This window comes from Triticum aestivum, chromosome 4A (assembly GCF_018294505.1).
Source record: "Triticum aestivum cultivar Chinese Spring chromosome 4A, IWGSC CS RefSeq v2.1, whole genome shotgun sequence".
Taxonomy (NCBI): Eukaryota; Viridiplantae; Streptophyta; class Magnoliopsida; order Poales; family Poaceae; genus Triticum; species Triticum aestivum.
This window is the reverse complement of record NC_057803.1, coordinates 386,199,950-386,212,792: the sequence shown is the minus strand read 5'-3', so window position 1 is coordinate 386,212,792 and position 12,843 is coordinate 386,199,950. Positions and strand designations below refer to the sequence as shown.

At 47.2% G+C, this 12,843-nt stretch overlaps 1 protein-coding gene and 1 long non-coding RNA gene across 11 annotated transcripts in view; one reads left to right on the top strand and one right to left on the bottom strand.

Annotated features, from left to right (window-relative positions):
- LOC123086150 (ATP-dependent DNA helicase At3g02060, chloroplastic) overlaps positions 1-12,843 on the top strand; it is a 51,795-nt gene that overhangs the window by 19,171 nt on the left and 19,781 nt on the right. The window lies entirely within an intron of this gene.
- Positions 9,757-10,416, bottom strand: LOC123086153 (uncharacterized). The gene is made up of 2 exons (XR_006440586.1): positions 10,345-10,416; positions 9,757-10,180 (listed from the first exon to the last, which is right to left on the bottom strand). It is a non-coding gene; the product is annotated as an uncharacterized lncRNA (long non-coding RNA).

Below are 12,843 nucleotides of genomic sequence, written 5' to 3'. Positions count from 1 at the left end.
TCTTCCAGGTGTCCGTCCCATCACTTGTAAGTGGGTCTACAAGGTTAAGACTCGCTCCGATGGTTCTCTTGAGCGTTACAAAGCTCGTCTCATGGCTCGTGGTTTTCAGCAGGAGCATGGTCATGATTATGATGAGACATTTGCTCCTGTGGCCCATATGACCACTATCCGCACACTTCTTGCCGTGGCCTCTGCACGCCACTGGTCTGTATCTCAGCTTGATGTTAAGAATGCCTTTCTTAACGGTGAACTGCGTGAGGAGGTATACATGCAGCCACCACCTGGGTATTCTGTTCCTGATGGCATGGTATGTCGTCTTCGTCGCTCTCTCTATGGCCTTAAGCAAGCCCCCCGCGCCTGGTTTGAGCGTTTTGCTTCTGTGGTGACCGCTGCTGGTTTTTCAACGAGTGCTCATGATCCAGCATTGTTTGTCCACCTTTCTCCTCGTGGTCGGACTCTTCTTCTTCTCTATGTTGATGACATGATCATCACTGGCGAGGACCCGGAGTATATTGCCTTTGTAAAGGCCCATCTTAGTGAGCAGTTTCTTATGTCCGATCTTGGACCTCTTCGCTGCTTTCTTGGGATTGAAGTCTCTTCTACCTCTAATGGCTTTTTTATATCCCAAGAAAAGTATATACAAGATCTTCTTGTTCGTGCTGCTCTTACCGATGAGCGCATTGTTGAGACTCCAATGGAGCTCAATGTTCACCTCTGTGATACTGATGGTGACCCCTTCCTGACCCGACGCGTTATCGTCATCTTGTTGAGTCTTGTCTATCTAGCTGTCACTCGTCCGGATATCTCTTATCCGGTTCATATTCTGAGTCAGTTTGTCTTCGCTCCCACTTCGGTTCACTATAGTCACCTCCTTCGTGTTCTCCGATATCTTCGGGGCACGATCTCTCACCGTCTATTCTTTCCTCGCTCCAGTTCTTTACAGCTTCAGGCCTATTCGGATGCTACGTGGGCTAGTGATCCCTCCGATCGCCGTTCACTTTCTGCTTACTGTGTTATTCTTGGTGGTTCTCTCGTTGCCTGGAAGACGAAGAAACAGACTGCAGTTTCTCGTTCGAGTGCAGAGGCTGAGTTACGAGCTATGGCTCTTTTGACGGCAGAGGTGACTTGGTTACGGTGGTTACTTCAGGATTTTGGTGTTTCTGTTACTACACCTACTCCGCTCTTGTCTGACAGTACAGGTGCTATTAGCATTGTGCGCGATCCTGTGAAGCATGAGCTCACCAAGCATATTGGTGTTGATGCTTTCTATGTCCGCGCTGGTGTGCACGATCAGGTTATTGCTCTTCAGTATGTGCCTTCCGAGTTACAGTTGGCGGATTTTCTGACGAAGGCCTAGACTAGAGCGCAGCATGGCTTCTATCTCTCCAAACTCAGTGTTGTTCATCCACCATGAGTTTGAGGAGGGGTGTTAGAGTTATATATATATAGCCATGTAACCTTTCGTATTTACCCTATTGTATAAGGGGTTTCCTGCATATATTCCACACCTGTACATGTATATATAACGGCCTATGGCCACCTGGAAATACAAGTTGCATATTCCTATCAGTCACAACATTATCGTACATGTCCTTGATGAGGGTAATACTTTACTGGGACTTTGTGTTTCTTCAATGCCCACCACATGACATTCCGCGGTATCTTATCATAGGCCTTCTCCAAGTCAATGAACACCATATGCAAGTCCTTTTGCTCACTGTATCTCTTCATAAGTTGTCGTACCAAGTAAATGGCTTCCATGGACCTCCCAGAAATGAAACCAAACTGATTTTTGGTCACACTTGTCGTTCTTCTTAAGCGGTGCTCAATGACTCTCTCCCATAACTTCATTGTATGGCTCATCAGCTTAATTCCACGGTAATTAGTACAACTCTAAACATCCCCCTTGTTCTTGAAGATTGGTACGAATATACTCCATCTCCATTCTTCTGGCATCTTGTTTGCCCGAAAAATGAGGTTGAAAAGCTTGGTTAGCCATACTATCGCTATTTCCTCAAGGCCTTTCCACACCTCAATGGGGATACAATCAGTGTCCATCGCATTGCCTCCTTTCATCTTTTTTAAAGCCTTCTTGACCTCAGACTCCTGGATTCGCCGCACAAAACGCCTGCTGGTCTCATCAAAGGAGTCGTCCAGTTCAATGGTAGAACTCTCATACTCCCCATTGAACAGCTTGTCGAAGTACTCCGTCATCTATGCTTAATCTCTTCATCCTTCACCAGGAGTTGGTCTGCTCCGTCCTTGATGCATTTTACTTGGCCAACATCCCTCGTCTTCCTCTCTCGAATCTTGGCCATCTTATAGATGTCCCTTTCGCCTTCCTTCGTACCTAACCGTTGGTTGGGATCCTCATACGCCCGAACCCTTGCTTCATCGACAGCTCGCTTTGCGGCCTTCTTCGCCATCTTGTACTTCTCTATGTTGTCTGCACTCCTATCCAGGTATAGGTGTCTGAAACAATCTTTCTTCTCCTTAAGCGCCTTCTGGACATCATCGTTCCACCACTAGGTGTCCTTAGCTTCGCTTCTCCTTCCCCCGGACACTCCAAACTCCCTCGAGGCCACCTTACGAATGCAAACCACCATCTTCATCCACACATTGTCTGCATCCCTCCTTCCTCCCAAGGGCCCTCCTTAATGACCCTCACCTTGAACGCCTGAGCTACCTCCCCCTTGAAGTTCCACCACTTCGTTCTAGCGACTTTGACACGTTTATCCCGCTGGACACGAATCCGAAAGCGGAAGTCAGCAATCACCAGCTTATGCTGAGGGACAACACTCTCTCCAGGTATCACCTTACAATCTAGGCACGCATGCCTATATTCTCTTCTCGAGAGGATGAAATCAATCTGGCTAGAGTGTTGACCACAACTAAAAGTCACCAGATGTGATTCTCTCTTTTTAAAGAGGGTGTTAGCTACAATCATGTCGTAGGCTAGAGCAAAGCTTAAGACATCTTCTCCTTCTTGATTCCTGATGCCATAGCCAAAGCCCCCATGCACACCTTCAAAACCTGTGTTAGATGTACCCACGTGGCCATTGAGGTCTCCTCCTATGAAGAGCTTCTCGCCAATCGGTACACTCCTAACCATGTCCTCTAGGCCTTCCCAGAACTCCCTCTTGGTGTTCTCCTTGTGGCCTACTTGCGGGGCATACACACTGATAACATTGAGAACTAAGTCCCTAACTACCAGCTTGACCACGATAATCCGGTCCCACGTCTCTTGACGTCTACCATTCCATACTTGAGGCTCTTGTTGATCAAGATGCCTATGCCATTTCTGTTTGCAGCCGTCCCCGTGTACCACAGCTTGAAGCTGGTATCCTCCACCTCCTTCGCCTTCTGTCCCCTCCATTTGGTTTCTTGGACGCAAAGGATATCTACACCTCTCCTCACCGTTGCATCAACTAGCTCCCGAAGCTTCCCTATCAGAAACCCTACGTTCCAGCTACCTAAGCGGATCCTCCTAGGCTTGGCTAGCTTCCTTACCTTTCGCACTCGTCGAGTCAAATGCGAAGACCCTTACTCATTTTCCACTACATCCGGGCGCCGATGTAGCGCGCCACTAAGGATGCGACGACCCGATCCCCGCTCACTTGCCACCGTATCCAGATAAGATACGGCGCGCCACCGAGGAGGTGATGGCCCGGCCCTTGCCCATTTGACACCACACTCGGGTTCCGATGTGGCGCGTCGCTGAGATGGTTATGCCTCAACGAAAATCTTTTGGGTTTCATCTCCATAAGAGTGGCTGAGTTTTTACGTTGGCTCGCCAAGCCTATCATAACCCTCCTCCTTTACCCGGGCTTGGGACTGGCTATGTTGAGACAACATAGGCGGAGTTGCAAAAGTCCTCATACTATGCTAAAATCAACCCGTGCTTCACACTCCTTTCCTATCATTGAATCAATGTCATTTCTTTCTCCAAACATAAATATGTTCATATATGTTGAGCCATATGTCTAAATTTGATTTTTCTCTGACCACCATTTTTCTTTTGACGAGATGTTTGAAACAAGATCAATGTTGAATATATTTTTCAAAATGGACTTTTTTTTCAAACTTAACCATAACATTTATATTTTTATATTAAAACTTAGATTTATTTTATAAGTTTTGTAACTTTGCCTCTCCCTCCACACATCGATCCATGTACATATGCTTAAATTATGTTTCAAAAAGAAAATAAAATAAAATTTCAAAAACATATTCAACAGTGATCTTGTTTCAAAGATCTCATCAAGACAAAGTTGCCAGTCAAGACGGAATGGAAATCAGACATTCGCTTCAAAATATATGACCATTGTTGTGTTTGGGCTAAAAAAAATTAAAACACAGATTTATTGATGGAAGAGTGGGATGTGAAGTGCGGGTTGAAACTATGAGGTTGCTTCTGCAAATATGATGTGGTCCAACTTTTGACCAAAATCTGATCCGTTGCTTTTTTTCATCTAATTGTCCAAAAGCTATTGGTGCACCGGGTTCACAGACTGGGCTGGTGCAGCGGATATGTTCTTGCCTACATGTCCCAAGCTTAATCACATGCACTGTTTGTTCCATTGCTTTTTGGGAAAGCCTTGTAATGGGCGGACCGGCTCAATATTGCGCCGGACACAGGCTTCGCTCGAGCTCTACTAGTAGCTTCTACGCACGCACCGCTTTCCTTATTTTTTTGCCTTATCTCTTCGGTCTCTCACAGCCATTCGTTCCTCCTCTTACCTATTTTCTTCTTCTCATCTCTCAGCTAAACTATCCCGTGAGCTGTTCCGGCCACCGCCGCCGATTCATGGCCACGCACGCACCCTCCTCCTTCTGGCCTCATATGCCATGGCGTAGTTCATCCCAAGGCGCGTACCGCCTGGCATCGGCACGCCCAAAGACCAAGCACTGTTTCCAGGCGCCCCTGGTGAGTGGAGTTGATGTGAGGGACTCGCCGGGGTCGCGGGCGAGGGCTACCAGCAGCCACCGCGTACGCCGTGTCTCAGACGACCCCAGCCACTGCAGCGCGTGCTGGAACCACGCATCATTTTTGTTGGAACCAGCACCGCGGGGAGCTAAAATCGACCGCACCGCAGTTCCGGCGCTCGCGGGTTCCAGCTTAGCTCTTGCCGGATTCAGCTTGGCCCCCCTGCCGGTTCTAACTCCGGCATCGAGGGCCACTATGTGCTAGCGAGTTGTGCTGCGACGGGCAGCGAGCGGTGCTGGAACCGGTGTCTATCGGTGCTGGAACCGGTGCATATGAAAGCTGGAACTAGCATCTTTTTTTGCTACTACTATCTTGGTTTTGCTGACCAACCAATTTTGTTACCACTGCATTCAATTTTTGCTGAAACCAACAATCTTTTTGTTACCACTATCTTTTGTTTTTGCTGGAACCAGACCCCAATTTTGCTTCCATCGCCTTCGATTTTTGCTGGAACCAGCAATCTTTTTTGCAACCACTATCTTTTGTTTTAGCTGGAACCAGCCCCAATTTTGCTTTCACCGCCATCGATTTTTGCTGGAACCAGCAATCCATTCTTTGCTACCATCAGCTTGGTCTGGAAGCGACACCGTCGTCGGCATTGATGCTGCAACCGGCGGTGGGCAGCACCAGCGAGGGACGGTGTTGCGGTCTGCGCCGCGGAGCTACCATGGATGCAACACAGACGCAAGAGAAAAAGCTACTACGGTCAACGGGCCTTTTTGTTGCGAGCGACGGCGGCGAGCATCGGCGGTGAGCGTCTGCGGCGAGGCAAACGGGAAAGGTTCGGCGAGCACGAGTCGTCTGCGGCCGAGGACGAGGGGGCGCTGGTCTATTTCCCCTTTCTTTTTTCTCCTCTGCTTTTTTTTGCTGCAGCGTTTTCTGGAAGCTTGACGAAGGAATCGTACGGTTTAGAAAAGCTAGATCATGTGGCCCACGTGGGACCGGACGAAATTTTCGGCCGGCGCACCGGCGCCTATTAGTGGCCTTGCTTTTTCTTGCCGAACACACATCTAAACGCTCATCATTTTGTATGAGAAGAACGGCACACTAAAACTGCAGAAGTTGTAGAGGTATCTGGTGGTCTGGCTTGCAACGACAATCTCCAAAGCTCTTTAGCTCCAACCAACTTCACACTGCTCTGCCTTGATCAATATCACCTCAACCAAAGCCCCGTTAAAGATGCACAAGTAGTGCAGAAGCGAATCCGCTTGAGTCAGGATGATGAGAGATTGCAGCCCCTTAGCCTTGACACTCGTACGCTCTGCAGCTGTTTCAAGCCATGAATTGAGCTTGTCGTCTACAGGTCCAATGCTCCCAATTTTGGCACCATTGCAGTGGCTCGATAGGTTTAAGATTCATTAGCTTTCTCATTCTACTCTTTCACAGAGTAATGCTGAACATCAATTTGAAAGCGATGATAGAAGCAGGAGTTCCTTCAGGCTGTTAGATTTATACACATTTAGTCGTGTTCTCCTTTGTATTTTTCCCTTTGTATAAGGGGTTTTCTGCATATTATACCACATCTGTACGTGTATATATACTGGCCTATGGCCACCTAGAAATACAACAACAACAACAACAACAATAGCAGCAGCAAAGCATTTCTTCCCAAACAAGTTGGGGTAGGCTAGAGGTGAAACCCATAAATCTCGCAACCAACTCATGGTTCTGAAACATGGATAGCAAGCTTCCACGCACCCCTGTCATGGCTAGTTCTTTGTCGATACTCCAGTCCTTCAGATCCCTCTTTACGGACTCCTCCCATGTCAAGTTCGGTCTACCCCGACCTCTCTTGACATTATCGGCACGCGTTAGGCATAAGCCATGCACTGGCGCTTCTGGAGGCCAGCGCTGAATGTGCCCAAACCATCTCAGATGATATGGCCACCTGGAAATATAAGTTCATATTTCCTAACACAAGCATCCAAGAAAGAAGTAAAGATCGAAATTGACCTTTCCAAGAAGAATGCCAAGTAAACAGATTTCTAAGAGTACTCACCAGAAGATGTCCATTGTCCAATGCCAAAACAAATGATCCTCCAGCTCTTTAGATAATCATATTTGATTGACTATGGCAGCTGTTAGGAAACGTGAGGAAGAGAGAATGACCGAACAGTTTTCTGTATCGAGGAGGAGAGAGATATATACAAGGTTACATGGGCCTGGGCCACACTCTAGACTATGGGCCTGGGCCACAAACACAACATATATACTTAACACCCCCCCTTCAAACTTAAGGTGGGTCAGGAGCATCTGATACACCAAGTTTGAGAGTGTGAAACCTATGCTGATCTCTAGTTTGTGCCTTGGTGAAGAAATCTGCGGCTTGAAGCTCTGATGGGACATATTGTAGCTTGACAGTGGATTGTTGACAATGAGATCGAGTGAAAAAGGCATCCACACCAATGTGTTTGGTCAACTCATGCTTGACTGGATCATTAGCAATCTGAATAGCAGCAGTGCTGTCACAAAGAAGAGGTGTTGGTGTATGACATAAGACACCAAGATCATCCAATAGCCAGCGAAGCCATACAATCTCAGCTGTAGTAGTAGAGAGAGCCCTAAGCTCTGCCTCGGCACTGGAGCGAGACACAACAGTTTGCTTCTTTGATTTCCATGCAATGAGAGATGTACCAAGAAATATGCAATAGCCAGTGACCGAGCGACGATGACCGAGCGACGATCAATAGGATCACTCGCCCAAGTGGAATCAGAGTAAGCATGAAGCTGGAGCTAACTGGAATTAGCATAGAACAATTGGCGAGATGTAGTTCCCCTTAAATACCTAAGGACTCGGAATAGGTGACCATGATGAACTAAGGTGGGAGCACAGACAAATTAACTGAGAATATGGACTGCATGTGCAATGTCAGGTCTGGTCACTGTGAGGTACACTAGACTGCCGACAATGTGACGATAGCGAAAGGGATCCTCAAGAGGAGTGCCATCAGTAGGACGCAACTACAGATGAAGCTCCATAGGTGTAGCAGCAATGCGCGTGCCTGAGCGAAGAATCAAATCCTGAGTGTACTTTTGCTGGGAGATATAGTAACCATCATCGGTGTGCTTGACCTCAATCCCGAGAAAATAGCTGAGAGACCCCAAATCTGACATCTTGAATTGTTCACTCAATTTTTTCTTAACAAAATCAATATACCCAACATCATCTCCAGTGATCAGCATGTCATCTACATAAAGTAGAAGCAATGTACGGCCATGCTCAGATGTATGAATGAAGAGTGCAGGGTCATGTTCACTAGGAGAAAAACCGGGAGCTTGAATCACAGAACCGAACCGCTCAAACCAGGCACGAGAGGCTTGCTTAAGCCCATAAAGAGCCTTTCGAAGACGACAAACATGACCTGATGGAACCTTGATACCTGGAGGTGGTTGCATATAAACTTCCTCATGTAAATCACCATGAAGGAAGGCATTCTTCACATCCATGTGGGAGATTTTCCATGACCGAGTAGCAGCCACAACAATTAGAGTTCGAACTGAAGTCATGTGAGCAAAAGGAGCAAACGTCTCATCATAATCTTTCCCATGAGACTGCTGAAAACCTCTTGCAACAAGGCGAGCCTTGTAGCGTTCCACAGAACCATTTGACTTGGTTTTAACCTCATACACCCATTTGCAAGTGATAGGGACTGAACGAGGAGGTAATGGTACCAAATCCCATGTACCAGTACGCTCTAAGGCTGCAAGCTCCTCAGACATAGCTAGTTGCCACTCAGGTGACACAACTGCATCCTGATAGGTACTAGGCTCAGAAACAGCCCCTGCATATAAGTCCTTTTTGTATCGCGTTGCTAGAGAAGAGCCGTCAGTGCAAGGGTCAGTAGTACTGGCTGGAGGAGTAGAAGACAAAGGCATAGATGACTGCGTGTCACATTGTACTTTAGAAAGACGAGTATAATGGAAAGTACTGGCTGGAGGAGTAGAATAACGACGAGTGTAATGGAAAGGAAGACTATCTAGAGGTGGAGCTAGTGGAAGAGAGAAAGGAGCTGGTGAGGAAGGAGATGAAACATGTGGTGGAGATGGTTCTGATGTTAGGACAGAGTAAGGTTGTTCAGCTATGGACTCATCTAAAAAGATAGGTGGAAGTGAAAGAAACGAGGTAGACTCTAAAGAAGTTGAGGATGATGGTTTAGTGGAAGGGGAATAGAATAAGGGTTGATCCTCAACAAAAGTGACATCGCGAGAAAAGCGAATGCGGCGAGCAGAAGAATCATAGCAACGGTAGCCCTTATGTTCAAGACTATATCCAAGGAAGACACACTGAGCAGACTGAGCAGTCAACTTGGTACACTCATGAGGTGCTAAAAGAACATAACAAGTACAACCAAAGACACAGAGGTGGTCATACGTGGGAGGAGAACCAAACAAAACCTCACCAGGACACTTGCCCTCAAGGCGAGTAGAAGGTTGGAGATTGATAAGATAAACAGCAGTTGAGATAGCTTCACCCCAAAAATGAGTGGTGACAAAGGAAGAAATCAAAAGGGTACGAGCTGTCTCAACAATATGGCGATGCTTACGCTCAGCAACACCATTCTGAGCATGGGCACTAGGGCACGAAAGCTGAGGGAGAGTACCCTCAGATGAGAGAAACTCACGAAAAGCAGTAGATAGATACTCCCCCCCGGAGTCAGAACGAAAAACACGAACAACACTAGAAAACTGAGTATGGACCATACGTACAAAAGCCTTATATATAGAAAACAACTCAGAACGATGCTTCATAAAATAGACCCAAGTATGTTGAGAGTGATCATCAACAAATATGACATAATGTTTGTGGCCACCTTTCGAAACAAAGGGGGAAGGACCCCATACATCAGAGTGCACTAAATCAAAAGGATGACTAGAATGAGTAGTGCTGGAAGAGTATGGTAGTTGTATTTGTTTCCCTAGCTTACAACCCTTACAGTGAAAACCAGCATCTATGGAAACATGACCCAAAACACCTTGTCGAACAAGGGTAGATAAACGAGAACCACACAAGTGACCTAAGCGATGGTGCCACTGGGCAAAAGAAAATGAGGAAGTGGACCTTGATGTTGATGCAGCCATCCGGAACGCGGATGTGGTGGAAGCTGAAGGAAGGTGTAAGGTGTCAAGGATGTAGAGGGATGTGGATCCTCTACGGCGATGGCCAGTTCCAATGACCCTCTTGCTCTGACGGTCCTGCACATAACAAAATGAGTCATCAAAACCAACAAAGTAGTTCATATCAGCAAGCTGGCCAACAGACATAAGATTCATGGACAACTCTGGAGCAAAGGAGATGGCAGAAACAGAAAACTTGGATGTGCAAAGAGAACCTTGATGAGTAATAGAACAAGATGTACCATCAGCAGTCTGAACAGAGGCACCATCCTGCACTGGCTGGCAAGACACAAGCTGAGAGCGATCAGAGGTCACATGGAAAGAAGCTCCAGAGTCCATAACCCAAGGCTGGGTTGCAGCAACAACGGGCTGAGAGAGAACAGATGCAGAAGCACCCCTTGCTTGTTGCTGATAAGGAGCTTGGGGTGCACGACGCTGCTGATTGAGGGCCCGTCTAGCCTGAAACTCAGCTAACAGCTCTGGATGAAGCTTGAAACAACCATCTCTGTGGTGTCCTGCCTTCTTGCAGAACGAGCAGACGATAGCTGAAGGTGTGGCTTTGGAGGCACTTGGCCATTGAGGAAAAGCCAGAACACTAGTGTGTAGAGTCTGCGCAGAAGTAGCCCCAAGAGGACGGAGACGAGTCTCCTCAGCGATCAAGCTAGCAAGTGCCTCTGTCAAGGTGGGAGGAGTCGTATGACCAAGCAATTGAGTGCGAATGTTCTCAAAGTCTGGCTTGAGACCCATCACAAACTGAAACATGAGAGTCTGATGGTCATACTTTTCCTTCGCTGCACATGACTCACAACCAGAATTACCCTTTGGAACCTAGCTGCCCAGTGATGCGAGTGAAAGCTCCATAGTACTCTTCTATGGACATGTCTTCTGGCTGCCGAGTGTTGTGTAAATTCTGCAACAAGGAGAAATGAAGTGCACTGCTGGGCTGAAGGTAGCGCTGCTCAAAGTACTTCCATATCTCTTTAGCTGAAGTGTGATGCTCAAGACTCATTCGAAGTGAGGGTTCAACATCCAGAATTGAAACTCCCATCGCACGATCATCGATCTTTTGCCAAGACTTCCTTGCTGCATCATCATTTGGGCTAGGTGGATCATCTGTCAGATGAGAAACAAAACCAGCTGTCCTCAAGACAGTCCGGGCAAAAAATGCCCATTCCCTGTAGTTTGAACCATCAAGCTTGATATCTATGATCAAAGATCCAAATCCGAAATCATTTCTTGCCATAGTGGTGAGCGGCCAGCGGCTGGAAACACCCAATCTGATAGCAGCTGCAGACAGCAACAAGAGAAGAGCAGCAGACAGCCACAAACAGGAGTTGGATCTCACTGGATAGAAGGAGGAATGCCTGGAGCTTGCTGTAGAGCAGGGAAGGCACCAAGAGCTTGCTGGAGATGGCTGCTGGAGAGCAGGGGAAGTATTCTCACAGAGTAGCTGTGAGGACACACAACACACAGAGGAGTTGCTGGAGAGCAGCTCCTACAGGTTGATGACGAAGATGGGATGGGGCAGCGATGTGGATGTCTCCTCACCAGACATATCCGCCTGAATCACCTCACCGGCGGCGATTTCATGGGTGGCGGCTGGAAGAGGGACTAGGGTTTGGTCCTGGTCTGATACCATGTTAGGAAACGCGAGGAAGAGAGAATGACCGAACAGTTTTTTGTATTGAGGAGGAGAGAGATATATACAAGGTTACATGGGCTTGGGCCACACTCTAGACTATACAAGGTTACATGGGCCTGGGCCACACTCTAGACTATGGGCCTGGGCCACAAACACAACATATATACTAGATTAAGGTACCCCATGATTCCCTTGGACACCAAGCTCGCTTGTGATGTCGTGTACCCATAGGCCTTGAGGCAGATCCTCGCTCTGTCACCCCCCAAACTGTGTGTGCGCGCGCGTGCGTCTGCCAACTGCCCATAGAACCATAGTTGTGAGTGTTAAGGAGTAATAGTATAGGTCCAGGTCTCTCTACGTAGTCGTATTAGTCTATATTTCATTTCTTTTTCCTCAAGTCTTTTGTTCTATATATTTGCCCCATGGGCTTTGCATTACAATCTGGTATCAGAGGCTAGGTTTTTCTCTCTCGCACGTGCAACACATGCTCTTCTTCCCGCAGATCAATTTTTTTGTTAGTATTAGTATCGGTATGTCTCTTTATGTAGTCATATTAGTCTTGATTTCCTTCCGTACCCCAAGTCCATTGTATTATATTTCCCCCCTTGGGCTATGCAATACATCTAAGTTGCTCCTCTAACATGGCATCAAAGCCCAGGTTTAGTTTTTTTAGGCACGCCACTACTCGTGCTCTCGGCCGATTCGAGTTCGTGACCAGCGAGTTCCATGGTTGATTGCTCATTAATTCATCTGTCTAGCTAGAATCTCATTTGCTCCTCGTTGCCGAAGATCACCGTTGGTGATGCATATAGCATCAACATGACAATCCGGCTTCAATTCAACCTGAACTACTCAAAGTTACAATTCCTCCACTACACAGATTGGGCTTTTGGGGAGAAAGAAACTCTTTACACATCCATTATGCTTTTCAACAAGAGGTCCCACATACCGAAAAAGGCTTTCGCCTCGCTTTTTATATATAAAGCAACGATCATCCACAACCCGGTACAAACACACGCAACCACAACGCACGCACACACCCAAGGCAGGATACATAGGTGGGTGCTGAGCGCAACAACACCATCCCTAGCACTACAAG